Here is a 25183-nt window from a genome sequence, read left to right on the forward strand (position 1 = left end):
CAGCCAGCCTTCTAACAAGTCCTAGCAATCTTCTAGTGTTTTAGAAACAGTGCACTCCTGCACAGTTCTCCTACCTGCTTGGCTATTTTTATTTGGGGAAACAAAACCAGTCACGAGAGGGTAAAAAAGATTCCGCCACTTGATTGCCTTCTAAAGAGCTCCCTGCATCCTGCATGGTGAGAAATCCGGCAATGCAGTCTTGCTTCACTGCTGCCTTGTACCACTTAACTGGAGTTGCCTGAGAGACTGGCTGCCTCCAAAAGCTGAGCCATACATCCAAAAGGTTATTTTAGAGTATTTCATTTCCTTTGAGTGAACACTAGATGACAACAGGACAGCAGATGCAGAGCTCAAAAATGAATATTTCATGATAAACAAGAAACCTTTGTAAACACCAAGTATGGATTTATAATTGATGAAGAATGCATCTGGGACTTAAACATGTTCTAAAACTCTTGACTTCAGAAAAAGCATCCAAAAGTGGCCTGTTTTCCAAGCATCCATCCCACTAAGCGGGTGCTTTCTGGTAGGTCTCCAGAGAGCTCTTGCAACAATGGAACAGAATATGCCAGAAAATAAGAACCATGTGGTCTGATTAGAGAAACAGAGATGGGAAATAGAGACGAAAACGATGGATAAAAAGCCAATCTTCTTTCAAAATATCACTTGTGCCTTTCAAGACCATCATGAGCTCTAAATACTACCAGTGGCAAGAGAGGAGCTGGTCACTTCCCCAGTCACAGCGATGCTTCCATTGGTGCAAATAAGGAGTCAGAATTTTACCTTAGCAATAAGATTGCCACATTACTAATTTGCTGCAGAACATAATGTTGCTTGGCTGTGCAGGCGGAGCTGCTCTCCCGCCACCAGGGATGAGTGATTCTGCCAAGTTTGCTTTCATCCAGCTCATCAGTTTCCCAGACGCAAGCTCGTGTCACTCCCTTTCTGCCGCAATCTGGAAATCTGCACACAAGTGCCTGATTTCGCTGTACATACTTCCAGACATATGCATTTTTATGCACACTTTCCCAGTGCACACCTTCCCTCCCTCCCTCCCTCCCTCCCTCTCTCACACACTCACAGAGAGAGAGAGAGAGAGAGAACATTATAGTGCCTGGGTTCTCATGACACTTGGTGCCTGCTATTTAGTCTGGGGATCCTAACTTGCCTGACAATCAATCAGGCAGAGAAGGGGTCCTAGGGCACCTCTGCCCCCCCCCATCTTCACCCAGCAATCCTCCCCAGGGGACACTGGGGGAGCAAGGATGGCTGCAGACCTCACCCGACCTGTGAGCCAACCTTGGCAGCCACAGTGCAGGCTGCTGTCCACCCCGAGAGAGAGGAGCTGCACCTGAAGGACTGCTGTGCTGGGGCCCTTGGTGGCTGCCCCACATTGCAGCTTATCCCGCGCGGAAGCGGTTGGTAAGAAGCAGCCCCTCTGCGTCAGGATCAGCAGCTGCACGAGAACAACAGTGGACGCCACTGCCCCCCCAAAATGGCAGGCATGGAGACCGGGGAAGAAGAGATTTCTCCAGCCAGCAGGCTGGACGTGCCTTTTTGCGCACAGGTTTGCTCGAGCAGCAGCGTGGGGCAGCCATGGACAGACCTCTGACCCTGCCTCCGAGCACTGCCTGGGCACTTTGCGGGGGCTGCCAGCCCTGCTTGCCCAAAGCCACTTAGCAGGGGCAGCAAAACATTTCAGCTGCTCTTGTCGAGTGGCTCTGAAGCGGCTCTGGCCACCCCTGCCCCCTCTGGGTTTATAGGCCACCGCGTGACTCACTGCATCATGTGACCCCCAGTGGGCGTATCCCCCACTGGAAGGATTTTATTGATTTTTGACTGCATGTTTAAACCATTCATTTTGCTGCAACATTTGGAAAAACGAGGGCTTTGGAGTGCTACTACATCCAAGTTTAGGCATATTCAGGAAGTGCAAGATGGATAAGCCTGTATCTCATTGAGAACAAAATTACTAAGCTGCAGGTACATTTCCACTCCTAATAATTAGCATGGTTTGCCCGGTCGCAAGAAAGATTAAAAATACCTGTGGTCTACCACAAGGCCTAGACCTGCTGCAAAAATATTGCGTACCTGAAGCCACAACAAAGCTGGTTGATTTTATTATAACAGAATAAAAAGAAAAGAAATTGTTCTTTTCCTTTTGGTAAAGGGCACTTCCTGGGCTCTTATCATTAAGAAATAAGAGCAGTGTTCCATGCTCGAACAATTTATGTAAGGAGTCTGTCATTTATTATGGGAACACCAAGTACTACAGCAAGCCCGTTATTATCTCTCACTCTGTGCACAAACAGCATGAGCAAGTGAAGGAGATTAAGGAGAGGAGCAGAGATATTTCCAAAGTTGGTGACAAATATCCAATAGACAAAACCTTGCTTTCTGCTAATAATACTTCTGTGGAGCTCAGAACACTACGATTCCCAATGTTCTGTGGGGGGAGAAACAGTACAAAAGACAGATATGCTTGTAATGCAGATGTACCAGCAGTGTCTGGGAATATGGATGGGCATCCCATCCCTGCCACCCTTGTTAGATCAGTGCTGCAGAAGAGTTTGGACATCTTATCCCATGTGCTGATTCTTGGCTCTGGGTTCAAGAAGAATGGGAGAAGGTATTGTGTTTTTTGTTGTAAATGACGATTTTGGATTGCTTGCATTTATTGATTTATTTGGTTAGTTGGAAAATGCTGGGTGGGCTGTAACATGCTGTCTCCTGAGGAAACTGGGGTGGGGGTCTCCAACTTTTTGGACCTGTAGACACATTTGGGGAGTTGTGCAAAATGATTCCGATGAAAGCCATGGCTGGACCAGTAATGCCCGCCAAGGGGCCTGGTTAGTTAAAGAGGTGTGTGAATATGGGGTGGGCAAAATGCCAGGATCAGAGGATGGAAGGGAGAGTGAAACAGCAAGGCAAACGGGTAGGGAGGCGCGAAAGAGTAAGGCTGGAGGCTACGGGGGGGGGGTGACGACTGTAAGGTAAAGAGGTGTCGGGAGGAGAAAAAGCAGCGGTAGAGGCTGAAAATGGGGAGACAAAGCACAACGGAGAAGGGTCTTTGTGGACAAGAGAGGATTGTGTGGAGCCGGGAAACAACTCTCTCCGTCTTTTTGCTCACTGCTCAGCGGCAGGTTCATGAACAGGAAGGAGAACTCAGGGACCCTAAATGCCAGTTTTTGAATTAAAAATAAAGTGGGCTGGGAGTAGTGGGCTTCCTGGAGGTTCCTGCAGGTGGTCTCTGCAGGTGACATGGCACCCCCAGGGACCACATGAGGGACTCTTGGACAAAAGTGTGTGAGGGGAGTTGCCAACCAGGAATGCTCTTTAATTTTCAGAAGAAACCGAAAAGCAAAGGGGGTCACTGCCATTCCTCCCCACTACTTTCAAGGCACCATTCTCCTCGGGAGCTGCCTTGACTTATTTCTTGAAATAGTAGTGGCTGGATCCCTTCTTTTCCTTACAACAGGTAGAAAACTGGTCAAATGGGCATCCCTTCCCTTTGAAACTCGGGAAGAGACATTCTAGCCGAGGTCTCCCCCCCGCCCCATTCATCGTCTGCAAAGCAAGTTAGAGACACAAAGCGAGAGAGACCGAGCACGAGACACAGCGCTGCCTCTTCAATAACAGGAAAGCGTGCTGGATGCACGCGGCATCCTCTTGACCTTTCTGCACTCGGACTACACGGATCGTGCAGCCTCTCGCTCCTGCCAAGTTCGCAGACGCAGCAACTCAAGGGGGCCACTTCCCTAAAGGTCTTTCAGGCCATTGCTCATGAATGCTTTACGAAGATATGCTAGGAAGTGACTAGGAAGCTGGGCCCCCAGAAAAGCATTTGACGGAGGGGGTGGGGGGTTGTAAAGGAGGATTCGCCTGGGTTGCAAGGATAACGTGCTCAGTAAACAGAAGATAACTGTGGCTGGTCTGTCATGCTGCTCCATCCAAAAAGGAGCAGGGGAGAATGCTGTTTATTGAGTTTTTTTTTAAAGTTAGGTTTCCAAGAGTCTATCACAGTTACTAGAAGGATTTCATTCCTAGCCCAAGATTCATGCAGTAAACAAGGTTCGGTGTACTACAACCAAAGGTGACCCAGGTTTGCTTGGTTTGGGTTAGGTAAACATTGCAAAGTCCAGGTATGAATTGCCAAAAAGGGGGAAATGTATCACCAATAATGAGAACGAAAGAGGATAACAGTTTGCATAATATTTGCATGCCCTGATTCATATGCATAGATGCAAATATAGTCATAAGTGTTATAATTAAGACGGAGACATCGTACGTCTCGCCATCGTGTGGGAGAGCGTGGCCAGGCACTGCTGTGTCGGCTGCCCAGGTGCTGCTGATGGCCATTTCAAGGTCCAGCTCTTCCTTTGCATGGCTCTTCATTCTCATAGGATGGCCGATGAGGGCCAACTAAGCTACGACTCTTCTCTTCGGAAAATGTAACCAGGCTGTGTATCGAGATTTTTTTAAAAAGGACCTTGTGCAAACTCAGGCGAGGGCTGTTGTTGTTCTGTTCCATCAAGTTGTCCCCAACTTATAGTGACACTATGAATGAAGCCCTCTGAAATGTCCTGTCCAAGGCAGCTCCATTCAACTTTCCAAGCTCAAGGCTTCCTGTATGGATTCAAGCCATCTCATATCTGGTCTTCCGTTTCATCTTCGGCCTTTGAGTTTCCCTAGCATGCTTGTCTTCTCCAGGGAGTCTTGCCTTCTCATGACGTGTCCAAAGGATGACAGCCTCATTTTTGTCATGTTTGCATCTGTGGAAGCTCTCATTTGCCTTTCTGTTGGTTCAGGGTACTTGCAAAGCTCTCCTCCAGCACCATGTTTCAAATACATCCATTTTCTTCTTATCAGCTTTCTTCACTGTCCAGGTGAGGTACAAAACGATCGTATCCATATCCATGCCATCGACTCCATCTCCACATCCTTCCCACAAACGGGCCACCTTCCTAAAGACAGATCAAAGCTAAACCTGATTTTTTCAGTGGTACCCAAATACACACAGCAAGACAGGGATTACACTGGAGTATTGGCTGATGGGAACAAAATCTTCTGACAAGCCGTTCACTCGGCCCTGATTGGAAACTATCTTTAATTAAAACACCACATCAAAATCCTAAACCAATTTCATCCCAGCTCAGCTAAGTGCTTTGTACAAAACATTAACTCTAAAATCTCATTACACATTAGCAACCCCTCTGACAAACATAAATGATAATTTAGCTCTAATGCAGTCGAGAGCAAGCCATTTCTTTTATTAAAAAACGAGGCAGAAAAGCACCACATGGGCGACAGGAGCGTTCTGGCTGGAACACAAGAGGATGGTTTTATGTCTTGATTTCCTTTCTACAAACAGTTGGTTTGCTGGCTTTGCAATGCATTATACAAACGCCTGTGATTTGTAGACAGGCCGCTCTGCCTCTTTACCTGCAATCTGGCCTCTTTTCTTCCATTTCTCGATTAGTCTTCGAAATCCCACAGGAACAGAGGGCTGCTGCGGAAAAGGAGATGGCTTGCAATCAGTGTGGGCTCCCAGCTCGGAGGGCCTTTGGGCAAGCACCCTCAGTGCTTCTCCTGCTCCCCGCCGTGAGTCCACCTTCCCACAGCCATTAGGCCCAACCACCATTGCTCCTCCGCCTCTTCCTCACCACCACCGCCACCTGCTTGCTGGATGGAGCAAGAGCCAGGGAGCCAGCTGGCAGCAGCATAGAAATTTTCTAAATAAATAAACAAATAAATCTCCCGTTCTGCCTCCCCACCTCCCCATGTGGGTCATGGCAAGAGGAAGGCGAGCAAGCTGACTCAAGTGGTGAGGTGGAGAGGCAGGCCCAGGAAGCCCTTGTCCATGGGCCCCCGCTGGCAGGGGGGCTCCTGGCAGGGGCCAAAGCGTGCCTGCATCTGCAGCAGCCCTGCTCAGCGTGACAGAGATCCATGGCTGGAGAGGAAAATGTTTTCAAGAGTGAGGGTGCCACCCGAACTATTGCAAAAAGCTGAGTTATAAACATTGTTTACCCACCCCCACACTTCAAGCAGCGAGAGGTGCCTGGCAGATAGCACTTACCTAGGTTTGGTTTCCATTAGAATGAGATCACAGGAGACCTATTGGCATGCTGCATTTTTCTACTTATTTACAAATACAGGTTGAGTATAGATGAAGCCATGCAGCTTAAATGCTACAACAGAAAGTCTCCATCAGCTGCTCGCACTTCAGATCCTCTAAAGCTTTTCAGGGCAAGTACTGAGAGCAATCCACAAATCCCCTGACAAAGGAAGGCAACTTTGCTAGAGCGATTCATGTTCCATTAACTCTCTTCTGTCCAGTCTCCAAGCTTATCACTGTATCAACTGCAAAACCTCCATAGCCAGGGATGGTGCGGGAGTGAGAGACCAGCATCGCTCTGTGGCAAAAGCAGCAGCATTGCGTGCTGAGGGTCCCAGAGTTGTCCCATAGCAGCTCCAGTTGAAAGGGGTCCAAAGGAGGCAAGACTGAGAAAGACCACTGTCTGAACTCTTAGAGAGCAGCTGTTGGACCGCAGTGAAGTGTTCTGTATGAGGCTGTCTCATATATTTCTTCTGTCAACAAGTCAGCCTGTTGAGTAAGCAGCTGCTAACATCTTGGTCTCAGTTCCACGTTTTGCATGATGCATTTTGACCTTTTGGCAAATTCCAGTTCTAGTGTTCTAATGCTTTAGAGTGGAATCCAATTTCAGTCTACTGAAAATTAAGTCCCATTGAACTCAATGTGACTCACTCCCAGGTAAGTGACTACAAGATTGCAGGCTTAGTGTATTTTCAGTCACAAACCAGACTGGCTGAAAAGATTAACAGTTTACCGAGTCCTCAAAGTATGCAAGTTACAAAATCCCATGAGAATAACCGTAGGATCACTGCTTGCAAGAACAATGATTACAAATTGAAAGACGTGGATTAATATGCCAAATAAACCTCTTATAAATGAATGTTAATCTCAAATGCATCAAGCAAGCACAAGATGTAATTAGATTACCATGAAAAAAACCCTTAACATGTAAAGATGATTAATCGTAAAACAACAACAAAACCCTCTAAATTAATTCTCAGAATAAAATTGCAAAGATTGTATTACCAAGCAAATAAGAGATTGAGTTTAAACTCAAAAAGAGTTCCCATTTAGAGGGCAATCCTGTGCATGTTTAGTCAGGAAGAAGTCCCACAACTCACAACAAGCTCCAAACAGCATGCAGGAGCTGGAGGACTCATTTCTGTCTCAACATGAGTGCAGCCTTAAACTAATACATCGAGAATGATTCTGTTTAGCTTGGCTAAAGTTTTTCATATGTTAACAAACACAACTATGCTCTCTTTCCACTGGAAGTCCAAATGTAACTGTGTATACAGTCCACATTCAAACAAGTGTCAGTACTGTTATTCCAGTGTGAAGTGGGCCCAGCCACACACACACACACACACACACACACACACACACACATATCTGTGCACAGTTCCAACAGATGTCTTGCCCCACCCTACATTTCAGGCAGGATATCTGCTTTTAGCAATTTTTCAGCAGTTCCTGTACATTTAAGCAGAAGAGAGCCAAACAATCCTTGTGCCCAAATTACCTTTCTCAGTGCCTACTAATGTGCCCCACCCTCCACTAGTAAAAATCCCATGTCACATGCTTGCTTTTAGAAACCACAAACCGCGTCCTGTTCTGGGTGCCTGGCCGCCGTGCTGGCTTGCAGTGTTGCCTGAACCCAGGAAACCCAGTTCAAGGTGGTACCAAGGCCAGCACCATAGAGGTGCCTGGCAAGAGCGGCCCAAGAGAAGCAGCAGGAAAGTGGAAAGAACCACTGCCCCTTCCTTGCAGCCCCTCCTTGCCAGAACAGTGCTTGAGTGGGCACCCGGTTGGGGATGTGTCTCTGGCAAGTGGCAGCAAGGAAAGGAGAGAGCAAGGAATCCGCAGAGTGGTGCTGCCACCCGGGTGCTAACCCTAACCCTGTTCAGCCCTGAATGTGCGATGGCTTAAAGGGAATGGGGAGGGCATGTAGGGGGACCGCAGGGAGGCTAAGAAGGATCGCTGCAGGCAGGAGCCCTATAAGGCAGGCTTCTGTATGCATTCCTCAGAGCAGAAACCCTCTTCAGATCTTCATCCCTATCATCTAGAAGTCTGACCAGGAGCTCATGCCAAGCAATAAAAAGGCAGAGGATATTGGGGTGTGGCCTGCTTTCAGCTCTTGTATGTTCAAAGAGGGCTCTAAGAATACTGGCATCTGAGGAATTACAAGACTAATATAGGAAGCAGGCAGCTTCAAACAGATGCTGGGGAGTGCGGAGGAAGATAAAACTGGTATTTGTTGCTATGGAGGTTGGTATTGATGTCATTGATTGTTTGTTTGTTTCTTTTATACTGTAAGCTGTCTTGTGCAAAGGTTTTCTAGAAGGCCAGGGATAAGCCCATCACAAACAAACAAAGCAAGTTCAGAGGAGGGAGAGAAAACTTGGAATGATAAGAGAAAGTAGGTTATAGTGAACATTAGCAAAGGAAAACTGCAAACTTCTGTTGCCAAGAGAATGCAAGCAGGGACATGAGTGCTGGAAGACTGGGGAAAGCTGGAGAAGATCTTGAATGCTGGATAGGCAAGGCACCCTGTGATCAGAGAAGGGAACTTCCAGAATCAAGGCCTTTTTGACTTTACCAAGCCATTTCCAATATATTTGGAACTCAAGTTGTATGACTTTTGCAGCCTGGATGTGTCTGTATGGAATGAAAGCAGTGCAGCTGATGTAACTCTACTTGCTAGTATGGTGGAAAAGACAGACTGTTCCACCAAAGTTGTAACGGGGCGCTTGTTGTTGTTTTTTTATGGTGGATCTGCGTGGCTGCAGAGATAGCAGACCTAATGTTGTTTGCTCTCACCATTTATTGTTGAAGAGTCTGCCTAAATATCCTCTGTTCGATTAACAACAACACTCTCAATCTCTCTCCAGTCTAAAATGACCTTTGTAAAACTACACCAGTGGTTTGAATTCTAATTACACCAGAATTGATTTTTCCCCTCTGGGCACAAGTGGGGGAATAGACATTTAACTTTGTGCACCAAAACAATAACAAATGCTTAGTTACATATGCATAGATATTTAGGCAATTTATTAAGAGAGCCAAAACAGGATGAGGTAGCGGGGACGAACTGCCAAAGCAAATCAGCAACACTCTCCCATCTAGACTTGGTTCTGCAGGTCAAGGGAGGCAGGATCCCCACCCCTTCCAGAGTGGCACAAGCCGACGCCGAGCCCTTAGTCGGTTTAGTGGTGCTGGCACCACCAGTGCACGAGCACCAGTTTCCGAGGGAGCACCAGGGCCTAAACAGGGTCACCAGCTCTTCAGACAGAACCAGGGATCTGGGATCTCAGCAGGGACTTGGGTGCAGGCTGTCTGAATCCGGATGTGTCAAGAGGTAGAGCATTCAGAGATGGCTGCAATTAGTCAGAATTAGGCAGCCACCGGATATTGAGGGTCATGAATGGCCTGCAAATTATTCCACAGTTGATTTATTCTGGCTGTGTGTTACTGTCAGTGAGGGGAAGAAGCTCTTGCGGGATTGTCAGCCTCAAGTGCCAGAATGCTTTGACTGGCCTTGGGAACCATTGCAAAGCTCAGGGGACCAAGATTTAGGGTGGATGCCAGGAAGTACTTCCTGACGGTTAGGACGCCTAGGCATGGAATGGGCTTCCATGGGAGGTGGTTGAGGCCCCAGCGGTGAGGGTGTTCAAGGACCGGCTGGGCATGCACATGGTGGGCATGCTGTGAGCAGGGCCGGCTGGAGCCAGGGCTCAGACTAGATGGCCCAGGAGGCCCCTTCTGACTCACTCTGTTTCTGTGCAACTTGATGGCCGGTGGCAGGGGCAGGAGCGAGGCAGGGACAGGGGCATTTGCCACTCCATCTCAGGCGTCAGAATGCCTTGACCTGACCTTGGGGGCTGCAGCCACAGACTCATGGCCTCCGGGGGTGAAGCATCATGCCAAATGAACACCTCATCTGTATTCAAGATGTAAAGCCAAAGGCAAGGAGACAATGAGGAGAAAATAGCACTGCGCATTGCTTTTATTTATTTTATGTATTATTAAATTTATAGATTGTGGCTATAGCCCTGGTAGGGCTCTCTGGGTGGTGTATATTTCCATTAAAACCAACATTAAAATAAATAGCTCCGTAAAATACTACAATACAAAAATATGGACAAGGTATAGCAGCTTAAAACAACACTTTAAAATTCACCAAAAATGTAAAAATGCCTGGAAAATAAAACAGTCTTTGCTTGGTGCCAACACGCTAGTAATGAAGGAGCCAGGCAGACTTCCTTGGGGAGCCCATCCGGAGGTGAGGCACAGCCACAGAAAAGGCCCTCCTTCTATTTGTCTTTCACCTACCCTCTTTGCCTTGTTTTCTCCCGCCACTCCCAGCTTCTAGCCTTGCTCTTTCTCTGCTCCTCACCCCTTCCTACAGCTACCACTTCTTCCTCCTCACCCTCACCCGTTTTCTGTCCTTACCCAACCACTTCTCTCATTCTATAGGAGAAACCCTACCTAGGCCTATTCAGAAGTATCCCCCCTGCATAGGATTGCAACCTCGGCTGGCTATTTTGTTTAGCTTTGGTGGAGTAAATATGTGGACTGGTGTTATAGTTCAGGGCTTTTTTCTTCTTGTTCTCAGTTTCTTGGGTGGGTTCTGTGAGCTTTGACCAGCCAGGCCTGCACAGCAGCCCTTATGTAACTGGCCACAGCTTCTGCGAGAGCCATTATCCTGTGGTATTATGCTGGCTATGACTACCAACTGATCATTCCTGAAGCTGTGGACCTGGAAAAATGACTTTGGAAGCAGTTATTTGGGTTGCATAAAAGATAGTTCTGTATTTCTTGGACAACAGGTATGCCGTGTTTAGCCTTGGCATTCTTGTCTTTGCAGCTGTGTCCATATTATTGCTTCCTAGTTGCTGATAAACAAAACTTTAGCTAGCCACAAAATTTGACAGTACTCTCTTCAAAAATCAGTAACCTTTCTGTACAGAAGACAGAAACTTGGCCAGGGGTACGTGGAGGTAACATCTTTGTAATGTTTAAAAATGTAACTAAAATTTTATTTGTTGATTCGGTGGTTTTGCCTCTGTTAGATGGAGCATACATCCAAAGTAGCGATGCAACGGCAGTTTAAGTTGGGAGAAATAACCCCAACTGCTTACCCACTCCTGTCCTCACAGAGACAGAGCCATCATGTGCCACGTTCCCATGACTCTTCTCCAGGTCTGAGCCAGTTAGGCTGTCAAGGACCATCCAGAGCAACTGCTGTCCTCTCCCTCAATCAGAGCGAGCATCATCACCCGCCGGGGTCCTCTTGTACCTTGCTGAAACTGATCCAGCCCTACAGCAACTCAGAGGCCCGCAGCACAAAACTTCCCATCCTCGGCAGCAGGCACGGAGTCCTTGCCTGTCCAAGAAGCTGCATACCAAGATCTCCACAGCTGCTGGAGCACCTGCAAAGCAGCAAACAGTGGTCGAAACAAGGACCAGCTGGGAGGGTATGCCAGACAGGGGAGACTTCATCCAAAGATCCCTTCCTGCAGAAGAGAGCTCCACAGGCACAGAGCACCTGCTCAATGAAAACACCAGGAGCCTGGTCGCCAGGTCAGGCCCAGGAGTAGGAGCAGCTGTGCCCACCAGGCATCCCTCTGTGGCAGCTGCAGGTGCCAAGAGGCCCAGCTCAAATGAGATCCCACCAAAATCATCCCACCAGAAGGTACTGCCCTATAAAGGAGCTGTGCCCTTCATGGGGCTTTACCTTCCACAGCCCTCCAGAGGGGAATCATTTGGCATCAACTGTATTTTCTTTTCAGTACCAAGTTAAAATGTTTCTTTTGGCCCATGCATTTTAATCTTTTGACATCTCACTATTTTAGAATTTTAATATTTAAAAAGGAAGTGTTAAATTGAATTGACTGCTGTTGAAAAGTTGTTATTGGCTGCTTTGCTTTTGAAACAGTGCTTGTATGACTTATTTATTAGATTGGTTGTCCGGTTTTGATATTGTGTGCACCATCGTGGGATCCAACTGACAAAAGGCAATTTATACTTTCAGATAGATAGACATTCCCTTGCTGCCTCCATTTCCCTGTTGGTTGATCCTTGGGCTGATGAAGGACCCCAGCATTTTGATGACCTCCTGGGTGAGAGAGGAAACTCAGTCCAGTGTTTCTCCTCTTATATTTGTTATGAACCCATCAGAGGATTGGTTAGTCTGCAATTTCCACCTCTTCCACAATGTACCCTTTGGAATATGTTTTGTGTCCAGTTATGGGAGAGGCTGAGTCTAATTAGAAACTATTTTAGAAACTAAAAAATGTGTTTTTGTTTAAAATGTATATAAAAAACCCATTTCATATCAGAGTTCATCACTAATAACAGGATTTATCTTGGAGGTTATCTTTTTTCAAAGATCATTGCAGGCAATTAGGTATATTAAAAGTAAGTAATCACAGGTAATTTTGCAGTGCAATAATTAGCACCATTGCCAGGTTTTTAAAATACATATTTCATTCTTCAATGTATTGTAATGTAGATTATGTTTAAGCGTTTCCCACCCCTTTTTCTCTAATCTTGCTCCCGAAGAAGGCCCCTACTGAAGGCTGAAACTTGTGGAGCTGCTGTTTGGAATAAAACTGTATAGATTTGTTCAAGAGCCTGAGACTTTGTCTCTTTATTCCACTGGGTTATGCAGTGGCACTGGGTAGTCTGTCATCCACTCCAGACTTACTACCTGCTTTCTCAAGATGTGGGCATACAGAGAATACAATCATTCCTTCTCTGCCAGCCTGGATGGAGAATCCAAGCTCTTTCCAGAGACCCAGTCTAAAGTCTAAATATTAGCATTAGTGGGCGGGAGCACAAGGTAGAAGTAGGAAAAAGCTAGAGGTATCATTTAGACACCTAATTTCAGGGGATTAACAGTGCAGTCGTGAACATGTTTACTCAGAAATAAGTCCTGCTGAACTCAGTGGGACTAACTCCCTAATAAGTGTGCTGACAGCCACACTGTCAGTGTGCTACAACAATTTGCGAGGTACCGCTGCACAAAACAACTGAGAGCAGATTTGCTATTTCACCTTATAGTTCAGTGACTCATCCAGCTTTCTTCTCGTACTTCAAATATCCCTACCGCCTGTGGAGCACCTTGAATTTAAATTATAGACATGCAGGGCTAAAAGGGATTTGGAAAACACACAGGCAAGTGTGCTACACAGAAAGACAATGAAAGCAGCGAGGAGAGCAGGTCCGGTTGCAATGAAGCCTGGAGAGGCAGGGCTGCTCTAAGCAGGCAGCAGGGAAGTCCCAGGGAAAGAAGGCATCTGCTAACACACTGCACCAGCCGAGTTCCTGGAGCGCCAAAGCCCTATGCAGACATGCGTCTAGACCGTGTGCAGAGCTGGGGTCACAGCCTCCGTGCAGCAATCATTCCATTGTGCACAGACTCCATTCACATGCCTCTCCATTTCACAAAGGGATGCCCAGTGCATGGACTTTATGCGCCCACTCAAAATCTGCTCCAGAAGGCTGGGAGACCTTTAGTCAAGAGAGAGAGCTGCAAGGGAAGAGAAAAGGTCCAAGTCCCATACACCATCAGATATCCACTGATGGATAGTATGTCGTTAGATTTAATGCATTAAAGGTGTCCGAATAGGGCTAAAGATTCTGGTTTTACAGATGAATAATAAGGTGTCGAGCAACTCTATTCACATCTTCATTCTGTGGGTGAATTTGAATGTTTGTTAACTTGATTTCAGACAGGTATGAGAAACCTGAAAGTCACGTCTGTTTTTAAACACTCCACGGTACCAAGGAGTGTACTGCATCTGTGTCTTCTGCCATCCTGATGCTAACAGTAGACCAATGGAAGTACAGAGGTTTTGCATCCAAAATGTAGCAAGACAACCCCTGGCATCTCCAAAAAAGGCTCCTGTCTGGAACAAAAGGGAGCAAGATGCATCCATGGCCTGATCTGCTGTAAGGCAAGTTCCTGCCTGCTGAGTGGAGTGAGACAGAAGGGCAGGACACCCAAAGCAGTTTGAGAGAATCTCTTGGCAGGCTGTCTCGCTACTTTAGAATTACATCGGCAGATCAGAATATAGGAAGGCTACAGTGGAATAAAGAACCACCGGAGATCGGAATCTGTGGTCACTAAGCCATGATGGTGATGCACCAGTGTTCAACCATCAATACGGTATATTTTTAACACTTCAAAGCACAACATTGAGGTCTTTGAATAAGATCATCACTGTCTTCCCACTGCAGAATAAACCAGACATTGAAGGGCATAACTAGCTGAGAAGCAAAACAGCTCTGCTCCTATATATTGGCTTGGATGAGGGACCTCCCAGAACCCATACATAAGGCCCTCTGAACCCCTGAGAGGAAGAGCTGAGTATGTGAAATAAATCCAAGAGGGAACTCTAAACCCAACTCTTGCAAAAAAAAAAAAAAACTGCATTTGCAAAAAATCAGGCTCAGCAATCAGAAGACAGGCAGTGTGGATGCTGTAGGATGTTATTTTATTTTTGGCTTCTAGTGAGTTTTCAGATTCTGCCTGGTTAATAAGAAGATGACAGAAAAGAGGTCTTAGGCGTTCGAACAGCACACACCAGAGGATGAAAATTATCACAGGAGCTAAACATATAATCCACATTTAAATGTTGAAATCTCAAGTTCAGAATGGACTTTTACATGTAAAGATCTGACGGAGGATTATTTTTCCTCTCTTCAAAGTTGTTTAGTTCTAGAGATCACTTCCCAATCTCACCAGAACTCTGTGGGACTCCATTTCATTCAGAGGCTTATATGGATACCAGTGGAGATAGCAAGGCTGTAGGAAATGACGTATAAATAGGCAGATGAAACACAAGGTAAATCACACCTGGATTTAGCAGCCTCTTTGATTTCCCATGGATCCAGAGAAGTAAATGGGAAGGAATTGGCTAAGATTCAACCATCCAAAGATAATGAATGTTGACAGGGAGGAGAATTGCCTGAAGAAATGAGCAATGGGCAGTAAGTCTATGTCTAAACCCTGCCAAAAGAAGTGGGGTGGCGGAGAGCAGTCAAGATGTTTCCTTTTGTTGGACCATTGTCTGTTGGCAAAGATGCACCAGAAATTCACACACCTGTATGAATGAAATGAATGTGCATCTCTCTAACTAAAGCAACAGTGAGCCAACTGGTAACACTGTCTGCATCGATTTGCAGTTTGAAAGGAGTTAATTCATATAGCAAAGACTACAGACAATGATGTGGCCACTGATGGACATTCTACACTGCCAATGCCATCTAGATATGATGCTAAGGAAACAAAAACAAGCTAGACCATAGCAGGTTTCTCTTTTGAAAACAGCCATGTGGAATGGGGACAATTATAGTTTATGTCTCCAGTTATCAGTGATAATGTTTTAATGGGAATCCACTTTCTAAATGTTTCTTCCCACCATTTTTTTTATTTCAGGAACCCTTTGCTGATCTTTTTATGAGCTCTACATTGATCTATGTAGACTGTCTAGAATATTAGGGTATGGTCCCTAATAGAGAGCATCTCCCTTAAACCAGTGGTGGAGCGGTCAACTGCAGGAGTCGCTCTTGACTCTATCAACCCACACCACTACCAGTACCACCAGTGAAGAGCAGCAATGCATCCCCTAAACCCCAATGTATTAGGGTCCGTGTGCCTGTACTCCTGTGCACAATAACCTGGGATTTAGCTCCACTGAACCTACAGCTTACTCTCATTGCACAGGGTCAGCTTGTAAAATGCCGAGCTTAACAAAGATCCTCAGCCAGCTGGAGCACAACATTTGTTTTTAATTTAAAATGCCAGCAATCTTGCAAAGAAGTATCATGCCATAAATTGCTGAAGTAGGAATCCCAGCAATGAATAGGAAAGAAATAGTCAGCCTCTGCTTAATTAATGAATGACTTTTTCCATTGAAGGTGAGAAACCTCAGGCCCCAGGGCTGGATCCAGCTTTCCCAAGGGATCAGTGTAGCCCTCGGGCGTACTTCAAAGGGCCACACTCCCTTCCCCTAACTCTACTCCCTTTCTTCACACCACCTTTGGTTTGGTGGCTTCCTGCCCTTTCTGCAGATTTTCCCCATTCTAAAAGGGGGAAATGCCTCTCCCAAAGCTTAATTGTTGGCAGTAAGAGTTTCAGGGATCATAGGCTGGCATTTTTGGTGGTTTGGCCCCATTCCTTTGTGTTTGGCCCCACTCACTGTGGAAATGTAGCCCACTTGGGGACAGCCCTCCCTTGAGGTTGGAGATCTGGAGGACTGCTAGTTTTCATCCCTCCTGCCCCTGGGTTTCATCACTGTTGTGGCTGCCAGCACGACAGTTCCTCCTTGCTGCCTGCACGTACATGGCGGCGACCTGAGCTTCTTACCTTCCCACATATGTGGCAGTGGATGACACTTCTTTACCTCTCCTCCTGCATGTGTACTAGCTCAGGCTCCTCTTCTTTATTCACTCCCTGGTGGCCCTGGTCTCCCAAAGTTTTCTCCAAAGTTCCACACCTCTGCCTTACATGTGGATGTGCCACAAAACATGCAATCTCCTGGTGCATTTCGTAGAGCAAGGAGAACCATAAATTGCCCTCATGCTCTTGCAAAATGTCCCTGAGCTGCACTCCTCCCCACATTGCCCCGTACACCACTGCCCTAGACCCTCCACAGTTCTCCTATTGCTGTAGTGGAATTGTTCCATTCAGACCTCTCCGGCTTTCTCTAACCCTAACCCAAACATTCTCCCTACCTGACCCTTTAAAAAGTTGCTTGTACACGCCAGGAGGTGATAGGCCACAACATCTGGAAATCCCTGTCTGAAAATCAGCAGTGGGGAACCTGTGACCTGCCAGATGTTGTTGGATTCCAGCTCCCCTTTGTCACAGCCAAGATAGCCTATGGCCTGGGCTTATTGGAGCCGCAGTACACCAACATCTGAAGCAACAGAAGTTCCACACCCTGAAGTAGATGCTAGCCATCACAATGTACACACCCTTAAAACTGCACGCGCTCACACAAAGAAGCCTGCTCCCATGTGATCTTTGCGGTCGTCTTAGGGTTAAGGCCTCCATCTCTTGTGCTTTCTAATCATAAAAGTAATTTTCCCTTATTATTTCTACTATTGCCCGAAAGTAATTTTAGGTGTATAATTGTACAGGCAATAACATGCAGACAGTGGACCACAATGTTTAGCATCCTGAGGTCTAAAGAAAATAATAGTGTATACGTTGGGCATAGTAATCAATTGCTCACCAGATGCCAGAGAGAAAATGATACTGTACATTTATTATGCAAGTAAATCACTCTACCAGAATTATTTCAGGTAATACATGTATTCCATTTTTCAAGAATGTTTTATTAGTACATTCCATTCAGTAACAGCCTGAGAGACAGAAAATAATTCATTAAACAATCAAGGAGACATTTGTAAGTCAAGAACTTATTATTATCCAGACTCAAGGAAACATACAAGTCTTTTTTAAAAAAAACCCTTCACATTTTTATCTATTCCAGTTAAGTTGTTTTACATAAGAGAGAGGGATTTAATCCGACTGATCTATCTCTGTAGCAGCTCAAGGGGAAAGCAATTCAGATTCACCATAATCTGAGTAATAGGTTCAATGCCAGCTTCCTCTTATCATAGGGAACGGAGCAGTTCTCATTTCACAGTTTATGGTGCCTCCTCTATAGTTAGCTTCTCCCTGATGGCCAGACAGAACAGGCATTCTGTTAGTGAAGTCTTTTATGCTTCTGGCTCACGCTAGAGTGGATCCACCACCCATGCTTAGCTGAAGTGTGAGCACAGCCTCTTAGGGAGTAATTGACACTTAATCTTTCATAATTAGACCATTTTGATGAGGTGAAAATGAAACACATCGGGCTTCATCACAGAATTCTCTCAATCATCTGGTACACTCGGTCCTCCTAAACCATAGAGATGAGCCATTTGGTCCTGTTGATCCTCTTTCCTTGACACCATTAGGGCTTTCCACACCCCCACTGGGCCCCTCACTGCCTCGTCCTTCTCACCTACACTGCCACCAGCTGCTCTTCCTCCCACCCTTGTTGCTCATCATGGCTGCCCTGTGCTTGCTCTGACAGGCAGATAGCCCCTGAGCAAGCCGGCCTGGGTGTCCACAGCTGCTTCTTGCCATGCTACTGTTGTCTGGGCCAGACTAAAAGGCTGGGAAGCGAAAGGGCCACAGGGCTGACTCCGGGAAGCAGTTCTAGAGGGCTCTTGCCAGTGGGACCCTGCTGGGTGTGGACCCTTGGCAGTGGCACAACCAGACTACCTTTGATGCTGAGCCCACAGTTAATTTTTAAGCACACCTGGTGGTACAAATGTGCACTGAATGTCACTTGTTTGTCTAAGGAGGAGTTCTTCCCAGGAGCCAAAGAGACGGCTAGGGAGGATGTGGCACTTGTCCCCTCATTATCTTGGAGGCACACCTTTGCCCATATGGCTCCACCTATGCCCTGAGATCACGGCCTGACATCCTCCTTGAAGTACCCCATATACGGAGATTGGGTGGGTGGCTATTTGTGGCTAGTCCTTTTTGTTGTCCCCCCCCCCCCACCTCCAATTGCAGAATGCTCTCTTTCTCAGTCTTTAGGCACCAAATGAAGTCCTTTATTTTCTCCCAGACTATTGTTAAACTGCTGCTCGTTTTGTTTGTAATGATACAAAGCTGCATTTTAAAATCAAGTTGCATTTTAAAGTTGCATTTTAAAATCAAACTTGGAGTTCTTATTATTATATATGTTGCCCTAAACACCTTGCTCTAGGACAACCTCTTGGCTTCTCCAATATGGGCTTCAGTTGGAGTTTTGGGGTATGTTGTCATCAGTATGCTGATAATGCACAGCTCTCTCTCTCCTGTTCATTTTCTGCAGGTGAGGCTGTGGATGTGCCAATCCAGCGGTGGCCGCAACAGGGGACTGGAGGAAGGCTAGCCAACAGAAGCTCCATCCAGGCAAGACTGCAGTTGGCCTGTGTTCACCCTGTTCTGGGTGGGGCTGCACTTTGCTCGAGGAAGCAGACTCGGAGCTTGGGGGTGCTCCTTGGTCCATCTGTTTTTCCACTTGAAAGCCATGTGGTCTCAGTGTCAAGGAGTGCTTTTTCTGCCTTCAGCTGGTGACACAGCTGTGCCCCAACATGGACAGGGATACCCCGTTTTCAGTCATTTACACTATGGTAATCTCTAAACTAGATCACTGCAATGCACTCAATCTGGGGCTGCCCTTGAAGAATGCGCAGAAGCTGCAGCTTGTGCAAAATGTGGCAGCCGGATTAATAACAGGGACCAGAGGGTTCCAACTCATTACACCAACTCTGGCCCACTTACAGTGGCTGTCTGTATGTTTCCAAGCAGTGGTGTAGGGATCAATTTAGAAGTGGGGTGTCCTTCATGAGAGACACAGCCAGCTCTCAAAGCCACACCCCATCAAAGCCACACTATCTCCAAGATTACACAATAAAAATGAGCTTTGTCACTGTGTTTGAATTTCTGTTGAGTAATGAATACAAGATGAGGGTATCTGTCTTTGAGGTGAAACAATGACAGCTACTAGAAGTTATTTCTTTTCTTATTTACTGTGAATGAAAGATTTTTAAAATTATTATTGCATTCATACCCCAGTCTCCAGCCAAAAAGATTCCAGGGTGGCTTACATGGAATTAATAAGGCAGTTCCTGTCCACAGGCTCGCTATCTAAAAACATGCCATACAAGGGGAAGTGGATGGGGGTGTGTGGGGGGGGAAGCAAACAGGCACTCACCCCCCACACTTATCGAAACATATGCAGCGACATTCCCCCAAGAGCAGCGGTCAGGACTGACAAGCACTCTTTGGTTGCCTTTCATATCCTGTGGCCTCTGCAATTATGCGCGTGCGCATGTGTGGGAGAGCCTCCACGAGTCCAGCGGCCATAGATTAGGGGCTCCAGTTTCTCAGAGTAACCAATAACTTTTTATTGTGCTTGCATTGGATCCAAGCTGAATCATGCGTAAAGTAGCCTGCCTGAAGGAAGAGGACCTTAAGGCTATCAGAAGTTATGGCCAATTTTCCCCATTGATTCCAGTGAAGGTACTCCAGTTACGATACCTTTATTCCACTTTAGCTATTTTTTTCTCCCAAATAATTCTGGGGCTTAGAGTTGCTAGAAAACACCTATTCTTCTCACAGAGCTACAATTCTCAGAATGGCTTATCAGTCAATCCCTCTTCCCCATAGACTCTGGAAACTACACCTCTTCGTGTGAGGAATAGGTGTGCACTAATGATACTCAGAACCCTTGAGAAACTACGGCCCCCAAGATTCTTTGGAGACTTAATGACTGTTTAAAGAGGACTCAAATGCTCTGAATGTGTGGAGTGAATGCAGAGGGATGGGAGGTTGTTTTTGGAGCAGCAAAAGCAAGCTGACCACATGTTGCTGAGGAGCAGAAACCGACCATGAGGTCAGGGCATTTCATTTCCTTCAATATAATATTGGGGGCATATGTCCATTCTGATTTAATTTGGTTAACATGTCTTGTGTTTTTTTTTAATTTGGTTTTAAAATTTTGTACTGCATTTTTTATAATTTTAGTGCTATCTGTATTTTAGATTTTTTTTAAAAAAAATATTTGGTGTTGTAAACTGTCCAGAGAACTTCAGCTGCTGGGTGGTACAGAAATAAAATTAATAATACTGGTAAGAATAATAATAGCTTAGAAATTAGATGAATGAAGGTATAGATAAGAAGAACCTGTCCAGTGTTTTGTTCTCACATGGCCAGGCAGCTGCTGTAATGGGATGTGCTACCGTGGATTCCTCAAAAGAGGAAAAAAATGCAGGATATAAATGCAGTGGCCTCAGCAACTATAAATTGTAATCCTGCCTATGGAAAGCAGCTTTTAAAATTCAAACTGGGCAACTGGGCAGCCTTTGCAATATTCCCATGTAGTGTGCAGTTTGGGCCTCACAAAGAGGATTGCCACTAAGTTTCCCTGTTTTACGAAGCAGGCTTTTTACATGAATAAATGCAAAGATAGCCTGAGAGAGGCTTATCTTTCTTCTGTACTGCATACATTTAAAGACTTGGACTTTACTGGATTGTAGCAGACCATAATTTAAGTTTGAGCCAAGTGTGTGCTGCAATAATGCTCATCACTACATTTAAAGGAAAATACCCATGAGCTTATAGAGAAGCTTTGTCTCCATTTTGGAAGAAAAGTGTGTCAGGAGATGCTGTGCCAGGGGAGAATACTGAGGCACCGTTGCGCTCAGCAACCAGATCTTGTGAACTTCAGGCGCACGTGCTCCCCATTTCTTGGTCTTTGTAGCACTCCGGCAAAGAGCGGACTGGAAGCTTAATTTCATCAGCAACCAATTGTAGTAACGTTGTTGGTCCAAACTGTGGTTATTATTAACCATGGTTTAACAAAGAAGCATGGAATTATAAACCATTGTTTCAAGTTGTCTTGTTTCCCTGGAAACCTGGAGTATCCAATACTTTGGCTAAGGGCACAATGATGTCAAGAGACCCTGAAATCGCAAGTGGAGCTCCACCCTGTATATCATGGGTGGGGCCTATCTTCTTATATAATTGGGATCATGGAAGGAATGGGAACCGGGAGGGAAATCCAGCCTCCAGGCCATACAACGTACCCTACCCTTGCCCAGAATCATAGTTTCTCCAGAATCAGACATAACAAGAAACCATTGCTAACAGAAGCAGAAACAAAAGTTTCCAAACTCCTCTTTGTGACTATGCCAGAGGGGACCATAAGGCTTCTGCACATCCATGCCAAACAATTGTTCTTGGGTGTGACCCAGAAAATTTTTAACATACCTTTTTTCTGTTCCAGGTAGGGACTCATGAGCACCAGTAAGGGAGAAGGCAGCAGTGCATATCCCTGGCCAAAGAGAAATTGCATGTTATAGGAGGCTGCAGTTGCCATAATTCCTGGTGGGAAACCTTTGGCAAAGGGCTATTGACCCACTGGAGAAGTCAGTTGAAGTCTATATCAAATGATGGCAGAGTCACCTTCAGCTCTCTCTCTCCCCCACTCAGAGTTGGCAGAAGGAGTGATGGCACGTACTTGCTCATTCTGAGCAAGGATTTGGTGGATAATAGGATATAAGGGGAGAGGACCAATCTTCATCCATTGTCACAGTTTTCTGAACTCAGGAAGTTGGTTGGCCATCTTCCATATGGAGCATTCCTTGCCCAAATTCTGCTTCAATGGGGATGCTGCCCTGCTCCCTCCCGCAAAGCCACCTCTGTTTCTCAGCCAGACACAATGCAGAGGTACTGCATGAAGCAACAGGTCTCAGGTGATTCCCCTTCTGCCTTCTTCCACAGACTCTAGGTCCAGCTTGCTTTGTGCTATGGTTGCTTTGCCTCATAGGTTTTCCTTGACTACATGCAAAAAGCTGTAAACTGAAGCCCAAGAGCAAAGAGAGAGAACCTACAGCATTCAAAGAGCCCAGCCATATGGGATGAGGCTAACTCAATGCTGCCCTGGTAGGTTATGGCTGGAAATGCATATAGGTTGCTTTTTGGCTTTGAAAACAACATACCTATGGGTACTTATCTTTGTAGCTACAAGATGCTGATTTCCTTTGTTTTCAAATGATATTCTTCAAGATCAGTGCAAGGAGCCTCTCCATGACCATATCCTTTGATAAGCAACAGTGGATGAGCATTTGTGGAGATGTGCTATCTTATCTGCAATACAGTAAATTCCATTAGCTGGGGTAACAGGAGTTGTAGACTCACATTTAGGGAGTGGTGTCAGATTGGTATGGGAAAACCAACTCCCTGAGCTTGTTTACATGGCTAAACTCTTCCTCCCACAAAGGAAAGCGACTCACTTTAGTTTCTGCCTTGCTAATGCTGGTAGGCACCCAGGCAGACATCCTCAGGTGTATAAAGTCAACAGGCAGGGTCCTTCCAATCTCAATGGACTCATTTCATTTATGTGAGTGACTCAAAATGAGCAAGGCAATCACTTTTATTGGACCAATTTCCATTCACAACCAAAATATGCAAACTTCAAAGCTACAGTGAACTCATCTTTGGATGGAATGGGGAGAAAGTTCATTCAATGAGATACAGAGCAATGCTGCTTATGCAAATACCTTTAGTCATTTCTGGCCAATGGTGTCCCAGTTACAAAACTTTTAACATACCAAATAGTTGTTTACAATATATTAAACAGCAGGAGGGTTGGAGGCTGTTGTAATGACCCAAGAAACTATTTCAGTGTTGCATTTAACCAAGGTTATCCATGTGATCAGTGAGCCTCGATGTATTAGAAGGAGGCAAGAACAGAATGGCAAGGGAGCTGTGAAAGATTGTGTTGCTGTGAACAGATTTCAGGGCCGGCCCTAGAGAGTCCTTGGGCCTCAATAAAGCAGATGCTGTCTCCTTTGTTTACCTTCTGTAGCTGCACAGCCTTAAAATGAGATCACGGTTTGTCTCCATCCAGCTGAAGAGCAGCTTGCTCTGAAACCAGGATTGTCCCTAGGTACTAGAACCAGGGGTCATCCCATGAAGCTGAATGGAGGGAGATTGAGGACAGATAAAAGAAAGTGCTTCACACACCACACACTTAAGCTATGGAAGGAGTACAAAACGTACGAGTGGTTATGGCCACCAGTTGGGATGGCTTTGGAAAGGGGATTGTGCACATTCATGGAGGACCAAGTGATCCATGGCTACTCTTCCAGATGGCTGCAGGCTGCCTTCATATCAGAGGCAGTATGCCTAGGTGTACTAGTTGCTGGGAGACATGAGGTGCTTGCACTGTTGCCTCCTGATGTGTTTCTCAGGCAGCTGGTTGCCCATTGTGTAACTAGAGCAACGCACTAGATGGACTCTTGCTTTGGTTCATCAGGGGCCTTCTTTATGTTCCCTGTCAGGACACTTTCCAGTGTGATGGACTTCCTCATCTATTTATCTTCAGCTAGGACTGTGGTCGTCCATGAACATCTTTCATATCCCCCAATCCATATTCCCCATTTATCCCTTTCTGCACATGCCATTCAGCCTTAGCAGATAGGCAGGTGACCTACTTTCACAGACACTGATTTACAGAATTAGGACGATGGAGAACTGTTGTCTCCAGACTTATCCCAACCCACAATGCACTTATCCTTGAATATATCCAGTTTTAAAACAGCTGCCCTGTTCAAAGTACTGGATTTGACCTCTATAGCACGGTGGAAAGGACCCTTTGGCCCTTAGACTTTGTTTCATGACCATGGAATAGTTTGCACCCCCAGCTCCAAGGTCCGAGATGGAAACTGGAACTTTGGTTCAGTTCTGCCTCCTTACAGCAAGCACAAAAAAGCACTATGCCAACCTTTTCAGGGAACCGTCCCCCAAAGAAGTGAGAGGGCTGGCAAACAAGATGAGGGCCTTCTCAGTGGTTGCATCCCAATTATGGAATATACTCCCCAGAGAAGTATGCCTGGCAGCCTCTTTGTTATCTTTCTAATGCCAGGCAAAGATACTGTTATTTACCAGACATTAGAAAAACTGTTGAATATTTTATATTTTTAGAAATTGTAATTATCTTATCATTGCTGTGCCTGAGGTAATTTAATTGACTGTTGTAGTCAGTTGTATTTCATGTATTCTGTAGTCTATGTATTTCATAGAATCATAGTACAGTTGGAAGGGGTCAAGAAGGCCATTGGTTCCTACTAACCAATGCAGGACACCAGGTCACACCATCCCACTCAGATGGCTGTCCAGTTTCACCTTGAATGTCTCTACTGTGTGAGAGCCCATGACCTTTTTAGGCAACTGGTTCTACTGTTGTATTGCTCTGACAGTGAGGAAGCTTTTCCTAATTATCTAGCCTGAATCTGTAACTTTCCTAATTATCTAGCCTGAATTCTACACTCATATCAACGAGGAAATATCTTGATCTTCCTCTTTCTGAAACCCTTTGAGGTACGGTTGTACCTCAGCTCGCGAACGCCTTGGTTCATAACCAAATGGGGTCGCGAACAAAAATTTCATGAAAATTTTGACTTGGATCACAAACTCCACATTGGGTGGCAACCAAGATCGCAGCCATCTCCCCAGCCCCCCGAGTG

The 25183-nt window shown here is 45.8% G+C and overlaps 1 long non-coding RNA gene across 2 annotated transcripts; it reads right to left on the bottom strand.

Annotated features, from left to right (window-relative positions):
* Positions 1 to 3929: 3929 nt before the first annotated feature.
* LOC123019039 lies at positions 3930 to 25183 on the bottom strand. Of its 2 annotated transcripts, XR_006413839.1 has the most exons (3): positions 6077 to 25183; positions 5443 to 5509; positions 3930 to 4964 (listed from the first exon to the last, which is right to left on the bottom strand). It is a non-coding gene; the product is annotated as an uncharacterized LOC123019039 (long non-coding RNA). The 2 variants fall into 2 exon arrangements; XR_006413838.1 differs by having other exon boundaries at positions 5443 to 25183.

This window comes from Varanus komodoensis, unplaced genomic scaffold, assembly GCF_004798865.1.
Source record: "Varanus komodoensis strain SLA01 unplaced genomic scaffold, ASM479886v1 scaffold1, whole genome shotgun sequence".
In the NCBI taxonomy this organism is placed as follows: Eukaryota; Metazoa; Chordata; class Lepidosauria; order Squamata; family Varanidae; genus Varanus; species Varanus komodoensis.